This window comes from Oncorhynchus keta, chromosome 14, assembly GCF_023373465.1.
Source record: "Oncorhynchus keta strain PuntledgeMale-10-30-2019 chromosome 14, Oket_V2, whole genome shotgun sequence".
Classification (NCBI taxonomy): Eukaryota; Metazoa; Chordata; class Actinopteri; order Salmoniformes; family Salmonidae; genus Oncorhynchus; species Oncorhynchus keta.
The window spans coordinates 17,069,432-17,080,544 of record NC_068434.1 but is presented as its reverse complement, the minus strand read 5'-3'; positions in this window follow the sequence as shown (position 1 = coordinate 17,080,544).

Genomic DNA, 11,113 nt, shown 5'->3' with positions numbered 1-11,113 from the left:
AATTTATCATAGGTACACTTCAGTTATGACAGACAAAATGAGAAAAAAAAATCCAGAAAATCACATTGTAGGATTTTTAATGAATTTATTTGCAAATTATGGTGGAAAATAAGTATTTGGTCACCTACAAACAAACAAGGTTTCTGGCTCTCACAGACCTGTAAATTAAGGCTCCTCTGTCCTCCACTCGTTACCTGTATTAATGGCACCTGTTTGAACTTGTTATCAGTATAAAAGACACCTGTCCACAACCTAAAACAGCCACTATGGCCAAGACCAAAGAGCTGTCAAAGGACACCAGAAACAAAATTGTAGACCTGCACCAGGCTGGGAAGACTGAATCTGCAATAGGTAAGCAGCTTGGTTTGAAGAAATCAACTGTGGGAGCAATTATTAAGAAATGGAAGACATACAAGACCACTGATAATCTCCCTCGATCTTGGGCTCCACGCAAGATCTCACCCCGTGGGGTCAAAATGATCACAAGAACGGTGAGCAAAAATCCCAGAACCACATGGGGGGACCTAGTGAATGACATGCAGAGAGCTGGGACCAAAGTAACAAAGCCTACCATCAGTAACACTACGCCGCCAGGGACTCAAATCCTGCAGTGCCAGACGTGTCCCCCTGCTTAAGCTAGTACATGTCCAGGCCCGTCTGAAGTTTGCTAGAGAACATTTGGATGATCCAGAAGAAGATTGGGAGATTGTCATATGGTCAGATGAAACCAAAATATAACTTTTTGGTAAGAACACCATACCTACTGTGAAGCATGGGGGTGGAAACATCATACTTTGGGGCTGTTTTTCTGCAAAGGGACCAGGACGACTGATCCGTGTAAAGGAAAGAATGAATGGGGCCATGTATCGTGAGATTTTGAGTGAAAACCTCCTTCCATGAGCAAAGGCATTGAAGATTACACATGGCTGGGTCTATCAGCATGACAATGATCCCAAACCCACCGCCCGGGCAACGAAGGAGTGGCTTCGTAAGAAGCATTTCAAGGTCCTGGAGTGACCTAACCAGTCTCTAGAACTCAACCCCATAGAACATTTTTGGAGGGAGTTGAAAGTCCGTGTTGCCCAGCAACAGCCCCAAAACATCACTGCTCTAGAAGAGATCTGCATAGAGGAATGGGCCAAAATACCAGCAACAGTGTGTGAAAACCTTGTGAAGACTTACAGAAAACGTTTGACCTCTGTCATTGCCAACAAAGGGTATATAGCAAAGTATTGAGATAAACTTTTGTTATTGACCAAATACTTATTTTCCACCATAATTTGCAAATCAATTCATTAAAAATCCTACAATGTGATTTTCTGGATTTTTTTTCTTCTCATTTTGTCTTTCATAGTTGAAGTGTACCTATGATGATTATTATTATTATAATTACAGGCCTCTCATCTTTTTAAGTGGGAGAACCTGCACAATTGGTGTCTGACAAAATACTATTTGGCTCCACTGTATCCACATAATTTTCCTCTCTTATGATGCCATGTATTTTGTGAATTGCACCAGTCCCTCCTGTAGCAAAGCACCCCCACATCATGTTGCCATCCCCGTGCTTCATGGTTGGGATGGTGTTCTTCGGCTTGCAAGCCTCCCCCTTTTTCCTCCAAACATAACGATGTTCATTATGGCCAAACAGTTCTATTTTTGTTTCATCAGACCAGAGGACATTTCTCCAAAAAGTACAATCTTTGTCCCCATGTGCAGTTGCAAACTGTAGTCTGGCTTTTTTTATGGCGGTTTTGGAGCAGTGTCTTCTTCCTTGCTGAGCAGCCTTTCAGGTTATGTCGATATAGTACTCGTTTTACTGTGGATATAGACATTTTTGTACCGGTTTCCTCCAGCATCTTCACAAGGTTCTTTGCTGTTGTTCTGGGATCGATTTGCACTAAAGTACGTTCATCTCTAGGAGACAGAATGCGTTTCCTTCCTGAGTGGTATGGCGGCTGCGTGGGCCCATGGTGTTTATACTTGCGTACTATTGTTTGTACAGATGAACGTGGTACCTTCAGGTGCTTGGAAATTGCTCCCAAGTATGAACCAGACTTGTGGAGGAGGTCTACAATTTTTTTTCTGATGTCTTGGCTGATATCTTTTGATTTTTCCCATTATGTCAAGCAAAGAGGCACTGAGTTTGAAGGTAGGCCTTGAAATACATCAACAGGTACACCTCCAGTTGACACAAATGATGTCAATTAGCCTATCCGAAGCTTCTAAGCCATGGCATCATTTTCTGGGATTTTCCATGCTGTTTAAAGGCACAGTCAACTTAATGTATGTAAACTTCTGACCCACTGGAATTGTGATACAGTGAATTATAAGTGAAATAATTTGTCTGTAAACAATTGTTGGAAAAATTAGGTCATGCACAAAGTAGATGTCGTAAACAATTGTTGGAAAAATTGGGTCATGCACAAAGTAGATGTCCTAACCGACTTGCCAAAACTATAGTTTGTTAACAAGACATTTGTGGAGTCGTCGAAAAACAAGTTTTAATGACTCCTTCCTAAGTGTATGTCAACTTCCACTGTACGTCTATTGTAATGTTTACAGTAGGGTCATATAAGGATAATGTGCTTACCCTATCTGAGCTCCTCTGGATTCTCTCCTGACTGAGGGAGACGGTGAGGGGATTTTGATGCCCTTGTGTTGTCGCCTATGACCTCACACTCATCACTCTTCTATTGCTAAGGTTGTAGCACTCTGGTGAGGATGACAAACGATACAAGACGCCACTTCTCATTTCTGCACCCTTAATGCAGTAGTGCTCTGTTCTTGTTTAGTCTTCTACTTTAAAAGTGCAGAGGAAACTTTTTCTCAATTCGTTTTGAACCTTTGGGCCTTGCTGAAGCTTGTCTGTGAGACCAACTACTTGTGAAAAGCTTAAACACTACATTTCACTAGGTATCAATGCAGAACACACACACGTTTTCCTACGCTTTTTCCCCATTGTCAGTTGTTAGAAAAACGTCAACTGTGGTAACTTAACAGGCAGAAGTGTCGACATACAAGAACCATGGTAGCCTAACTGGCAGCGTCCATCAATAGAATGCCTCGGTCCCCATATTGGTGCGTATCTGTTTTGCCATATTCTGATTAAGATGACCCATCAAGCAGAGCCTGCCGGTAATGCAGTGATAATCAGGCCATGACGCAGATACAGGAGCCACTGAGGAGTAGTGGCCTCAGTCATCACTGCTGCTATCTTCAAGAGGCCTGATATGGGACCTGAGAGACAGTGTTGGGCTTGTGGACCAAGCTGTCTTGGTTGAAGATGAAAGGGAAACTCGGGTCTGTTTTTCTCTGTGTGATGGTAGTAGCAATGCCATTATGGAGGGAGAGGGATAGTACAGATTATTAAAACAAAATGGAGTCCTCAGTGTTTATTCAGTCTAGTATGGCAGGACTGAGATGTGACTAATGTTAATTATTGACATTAAGCTTGGCTAACACTTAAACAGTTTGGCACATGTCAACCCTTGTGAAAGTGGAGATGTGCTTTCTTTTAATTGCTCTGTTCATTTTAATCTGCCTAAATCCTCTTACTCAATTAACAACCATTGACAAAAAACGACTAACTGGCAAAAAACTCTGGAGTAGGTTGCCCAAAACAACAGTTCACCCATTCATGTCGATAATAAAATAGTCTTTCCTGATTCTTGGTAATATATTTGAGTTGGCTGCTCTGAATTTACCCACGGTGATGCCAAAGGGTAAGAACCAGAAAAAAAACAGACTGGCCATTTCCTGTTAAACCTTTCAGTTGGATTTCCAAATGATTGGTTATTATTATAAGTCGTTATCCCCTCGGCAGCCTCCCGTGACACACACACTTCGTGTGAAAACCACACATTATCACAACAGACTTGTCCTGACATGGCACCAACAGTAGGTCTCAATTCACTCTGGGAAACGCCAACACAAAACATTCCACTCTCTGCTATTCCCCAGGTCTCAATCCCCACTGTGACAATACACAGAGTTAGCTTGACAGGAGCAACTAACGGTTAGTTAATTTAATGAAATGGTCAAAAATGTCTTGATAATTGTGTCTTTGGCACTCAGGGATCATGAAAGTGATATATTTTTGTTGTTTTTTTATTTAGTTATTGTGCAATTAGACAGGCTGACCCAAAACAGGATAATTGTTATACAGCCAGCCCCAAACTAAATGGAGTATTAATCAAGCTAAACTAGTGGGATGAATAGCTTAGCTGTGTATAATGATTTCACCTCTACAGTGGCATACAGACAAATGATGACAGAGTCATCTCAGGAAACAAAGCCCTGTCTTTCATCCCTGGGCAAAGGCTGCTTCTCCCGATTCCCTGGGTAGTGTTTTAAAGGATAAGCACTTTGTATTTATTGCTGTGTTAAATAGTTACTGTATAGCCAATAGCATCATCATTATCACAATGTATATCCCCAATTGGTTTTGACTGGTCTTGGTTTACCATGTTGGCTTCATGGTTGGCAGTTGTTGGTCCAGCACCTAACTTACTGTACTACAGTTTAGTTTTTAAGAATACGGTTTCAAATAAAGTTTTTATTTTGATTGTAATTTGGTATGTTTTGGGATAAACCCATGTAACCTCTACATTTATGAGGTATAAAACTGAAGCCCAGATGTAAGTGACTCCATGAAGTGGCACGAAATTAAGATTTCTGATCCAAAACACCTAATTTAATACGCTGGTCAATTTAATGCGCAATTAATTCATATGAATAGATATGGTTCATGTCAGGCCTGTTCTAATACATGTATTCCCTCTCCTTAGAAAGTTGAAATTGATGGATGGTTGGTGGGGAAGCCTGAGGACCTAAGACAACAGTACAACAGTAAGCTTAGCTCATTTGGTTGAGTTTCTATCCTCTAGATTTCCTCTCTACATTAATGACTGGAAAAAGCCTGTCATATTGAGCATTGAGGACATGTCTATAGAGAAACAGCACAGCAGATGTATTACTGGTTCTGGGGTGGAATGGGTTCATCATGTATTCCTCTCACTGCCTTCAGAGCATGTTGCGATGATCAAATCTTAAACTGAGGCCCTGCATGGTACGACCAGACAGACCATGTGCTCCTTTGATCGTTAGCATGGACTCGTTTGACATCTTCAAAGGCAATCAAGCTAATAAACTGACCACGACCGGATCACAGGAGTCACACAGGAGACCTAACAGACCTTTCAACATGTTAGCTAGGGAGGAGAGAGAGAGATGGCTTATTGATGAGAGAGGTAGGGAGGATGTCACAGTAGGATGTTAGAAAGGCAATATGCATGGCTGGAGTTAGTTAGAATGGGATTATATTGGATATTAATACATTGTTGTTATACAGAGTTAGTTTCTCACTTCTTACCTTCTGTCTGACCCCATGTTTATCCATGGCCTTTTCTGTTTGTTTAATTGTTTCTCTTTAGTTTATTGAAGCTTTAGAGGCCAAATCTGTTATTGCTGTGGTGTCACACAGAGCAACCACAGGCAGCTAAGCAAAGAACACAACATTCTCATTCCTGAAGTCTTCAGTCTTTTTCCCTCCAATGAGAAAGGATTACAAAGTGAAAAATGATACCCTCATAATGTAAATGGTTGACGCCATAAAAATCACCTGTCCTCAGTTGCAACACTCCACTCCCCAACATCAGCACAATAACTGTTCATCTGGAGCTTCATGAAATGGTTTTCCATGGCCGAGCAGCCACATGGAAACCTAAGATCACCATCCGCAATGCCAAGCGTCAGTTGGAGTGGTGTAAAGCTTGCCGCCATTGGACTCTGGAGCAGTGGAAGCGCATTCTCTAGAGTGATGAATCACTCTTCATCATCTGGAAATTCGATTGACAAATCTGAGTTTTGCGGATGCCAGGTGAACGCTACCTGCCCGAATGCATACCGCCAAATGTAAAGTTTGGTGGAGGAGGAATAATGGTTCGGGCTTGCCCCCTTAGTTCCAGTGAAGGGAAATCTTAACGCTACAGCATACAATGACATCATAGACAATTCTGGGAAAGGCCCTTTCCTGTTTCAACATGACAATGCCCTCGTGCACAAAGCAAGGTCCATACAGAAATGGTTTGTCGAGATTGGTGTGTAAGAACTTGACTGGCCTGGTCTTAACCTCATCGAACACCTTTGGGATTAATTGGAACGCCGATTGCAAGCCAGGACTAATTGCCCAACATCAGTGCCTGACCTCACTAATCCTCTTGTGCCTGAATGGAAGTAAGTCCCCGCAGCAATGTTCCAAAATCTAGTGAAAATCCTTCTCAGAAGATTGAAGGCTGTTCTAGCAGCAAAGTGGGGACCAACTCTATATTAATAACATGATTTTGGAATGAGATGTTTGACGAGCAGGTGTCCACATACTCATGTATTGTATAAAGTGGCTAAAACACTATGTAACATTATTAAAGTGACCCATGTTCAATGACTATGTACATAGGGCAAAAGTCTCTAAGGTAGAGTACCGGGTGGTCAAGACTCTCATTGTAGGCTGTCTCGTCGTTTTTGGTAATCAGGTCTTTTTGTGTCTTCAGCAAATTTGATATATTATACTTACAGGCTCTAACCAATAGTGCTGAGAAAAAAAAGTGTGTGTGTGTAGGTAAGTAAAGAAATAAAACAACAGTAAAAAGACGTTTGAAAATAAGAGTAGCAAGGCTATATACAACACCGGTTAGTCAGGCTTATTGAGGTAGTATGTACATGTGGTTATCGTTAAAGTGACTATGCATATATGATGAACAGAGAGTAGCAGCAGCGTAAAAGAGGGGATGGGGGGTGGCACACAATGCAAATAGTCCGGGCAACCATTTGGTTACCTGTTCAGGAGTCTTATGGCTTGGATGTAAAAACTGTTGAGAAGCCTTTTTGTCCTAGACTTGGCACTCCGGTACTGCTTGCCATGTGGTAGTAGAGAGAACAGTCTATGACTGGGGTGGCTGGGGTCTTTGACAATTTTCAGGTCCTTCCTCTGACACCACCTGGTGTAGAGGTCCTGGATGGCAGGCATCTTAGCCCCAGTGATGTACTGGGCTGTACACACTACCCTCTGAAGTGCCTTGTGGTCGGCGGCCGAGCAATTGCCGTACCAGGCAGTGATGCAACCGGTCAGGATGCTCTCGGTGTTGCAGCTATAGAACCTTTTGAGGATCTCAGGACCCATCATTGAGTTGGAGTCGTGCGTAGCCACACAGTCATGGATGAACGGGGTGTACAGGAGAGGCCTGTGGGGGTCTGGGGTAAGGTTAGTGTTAAGGGTTAGGGAAAATATGATTTTGAATGGGAGTTAATTTTTTGGTCCCCACAAGGATAGTAAAATGTGTTTGTGTGTGCGTGCGTGCATGTGACTTTTAGGTTACCTTCACCCCAACAGATGCAATCTGTTACAGAAAACTAACGAGAGAAAGAGAAAAGCAAAGTCCTGCTGGGCAACTCCCCACGGCCTCAGAAACTGGGGCACTGTGTTTCCTTTGAAGATGGCTTTCGCTCCGAGGGCGGTTCGTTACGCTCTCGACAGCCCTGGGCAGAAGTGGTATGTAACAGGCTATTCCCACATGGCCCTGGGAGCCCTCTCCCTGTGCCAAGATGGCTGAGTCAGCCATAGCTTGGAATTGCTGTTAACCGTGGTCCTGGAAAGGTTACGTAAAACCTAAGCTCTCTCACTTCAAAGAACACCTGACCTGGTGGATTCAGGGTCGTCAAAGCTCCCCAATCTGGGTCACAGGCCTGGGTCACTAGATTATAACTAGGTTTGAAGGTGGACAATATATTAATTAACTCTGTCTTATAGTTCTCTATCTGATTGAATCTCTGTGTTCATTTTAGATTCAGAATATTCCTGTTCAGTTGATAATTATCAAACTGGCAGCATTACCTATGGGAAGTAGAGGTGAATGCGTTGAAACATGCAGGTCTTGCAATGAGGTTTTGGCTAGCCTAGCCAGAATGATGAATAACCCATTGATAACATGCTGAGTCATCTAACTCTTCTTAATCTTTCTGAATAATCACTTTCTGACTTATTTTATGAGAAATCCTGTTTTCACCAGTTCCCATAAAAAAAATGCTCACCTACATGGGTGGATAGATAAATTGGCATTGCCAAAATAGCTAGTCTCTTATCTTTGCTTATCAAACCACAGTTAGGATTTCATATTACTGAACCAATGAGTCATTACTTTCTACAAACATAGAGAGTGAATACTAGATCTCAGGTTGTCTTCTATATTTCCACCTAGACACATCTAGCTTGGGCAAGTCATGCATAATATAACCATCATTTGCATAATTTAAACAACCTTTACTGTTGGTCCCAAAGATAAACACCTTTGGACGTGTGGACATAGTAACAAGAATGGTAATAATACATCAACCATTTACAATACACTATAAAAAAAGAAAAGGTTCCTGGAGTATCCTTTAGGGGTTCTTCAAATTGAAACTGTGGGGGAACCCCTATAAGTTCTTTGAAGAACCCTTTAAAAGGTTCCTTCAAAACAAAAACAAAAATTTTAATAGACACTCAAAGAACCTTTTGAAGAACCCTTTGGGCTTAATTTGACAAAATCCAAATGTGAGGTAAACTCCCAGCAGAGCCCCAAGTCCACTGCTGGGTATATCCTCTGTTGTGTTGATGTTATGGTAATTCCATAGCCACAATTATTTTGCAGTGCATGATGATCGAGCAGGTTTCCTGTTATATTCATCAGAGGTTTAGTCTGTGAATCCAAAAACGTGCAATTATACAGATGATTAACAAAACATACGAACACTATTCATATGGTAAATGTGAATGAACATTATTTTTTTTGATAATGGCTTTCATAAACATACCATGTCCATAATGTAGAGGCCTATGGGATATTCATTGAAGAGGTAAGGGAGGAGGATGATACATGTGATGTGCATAACATACCAATACCAATTGACATACCTTTGTATACCTCCTCATCTGTTTACCTTCAGACATAGACACAAAAGTGAGCAGTTCAGTCATCTGCGCCCAATGCAGTTAGCCTTCAACATGTTCTTATAGCCTACATATTCTTACCTCTGTTGATTGATATCCATTGAATTGTGTTCATGTTCTGTTTTAGAAATATTTGCACAAATTTGAAAAGATTGATAGGATCATCGTGAATCAATATGAATTTAGATCATACAAGGAACAAACCTTACCTTAAATTGTGGATATCTTTACATTTCCCAGTTAACTGCCTGCACCTGCTGTCCTTTCAAATTCAAATCCAAATGTTTCAGTTGGGCTGTTAGGTTCCTGCAAGAACCCCCATCAACTAAGGAGGTTCCTCGATGAACCCCACCTCCTATGGGGTTCTTGGAAGAACCTTTTGGGGGCAACATTCAGTGCCAAGAACCCTGAGGTTATTCTAAGAACTTTGAGGATCTTAGAAGAACCCTTGTTGAACCTCTCATTTTTTTAGAGTGTAGCTACAGAATCTACTACCTACCTTCTTTTATGTTTTCATATTCTATCACATGTTCCCTTCCAATAATCCATGACCCTCATTCTGCAGTGGGTGTTATGTTGTGTATTTTTATGAATCCATTTCTGTCGAAATGTTAGACAGTAACTAACTCAGTAACTGGATTCAGTAACTAACCCAGTAACTAACTCAGTAACTGAATTCAGTAACTAACCCAGTAACTGGATTCAGTAACTAACTCAGTAACTGGATTCAGTAACTAACTCAGTAACTGGATTCAGTAACTAACTCAGTAATTAACTCAGTAACAGGATTCAGTAACTAACTCAGTAACTGGATTCAGTAACTAACCCAGTAACTAACTCAGTAACTGGATTCAGTAACTAACTCAGTAACTGGATTCAGTAACTAACCCAGTAACTGGATTCAGTAACTAACTCAGTAACTGGATTCAGTAACTAACCCAGTAACTGGATTCAGTAACTAACCCAGTAACTAACTCAGTAACTGGATACAGTAACTAACTCAGTAACTGGATTGAGTAACTAACTCAGTAACTGGATTCAGTAACTAACTCAGTAACTGGATTCAGTAAATAACCCAGTATCTAACTCAGTAACTGAATTCAGTAACTAACCGAGTAACTAACTCAGTAACTGGATTTAGTAACTAACTCAGTAACTGGATTCAGTAACTAACCCAGTAACTGGATTCAGTGACTAACTCAGTAACTGGATTCAGTAACTAACCCAGTAACTGGATTCAGTAACTAACCCAGTAACTAACTCAGTAACTGGATTCAGTAACTAACTCAGTAACTGGATTCAGTAACTAACTCATTAACTGGATTCAGTAACTAACCCAGTAACTGGATTCAGTAAATAACCCAGTAACTAACTCAGTAACTGAATTCAGTAACTAACCGAGTAACTAACTCAGTAACTGGATTCAGTAACTAACTCAGTAACTGGATTCAGTAACTAACTCAGTAACTGGATTCAGTAACTAACCCAGTAACTAACTCAGTAACAGGATTCAGTAACTAACTCAGTAACTTAATTCAGTAACTAACCCAGTAACTAACTCAGTAACTGGATTCAGTAACTAACTCAGTAACTGGATTCAGTAACTAACTCAGTAACTGGATTCAGTAACTAACTCAGTAACTAACCCAGTAACTGGATTCAGTAACTAACCCAGTAACTAACTCAGTAACTGGATTCAGTAACTAACTCAGTAACTGGATTCAGTAACTAACTCATTAACTGGATTCAGTAACTAACTCAGTAACTGGATTCAGTAAATAACCCAGTAACTAACTCAGTAACTGAATTCAGTAACTAACTCAGTAACTGGATTCAGTAACTAACTCAGTAACTGGATTCAGTAACTAACTCAGTAACTGGATTCAGTAACTAACTCAGTAACTAACCCAGTAACTGGATTCAGTAACTAACCCAGTAACTAACTCAGTAACTGGATTCAGTAACTAACTCAGTAACTGGATTCAGTAACTAACTCATTAACTGGATTCAGTAACTAACTCAGTAACTGGATTCAGTAAATAACCCAGTAACTAACTCAGTAACTGAATTCAGTAACTAACCGAGTAACTAACTCAGTAACTGGATTCAGTAACTAACTCAGTAACTGGA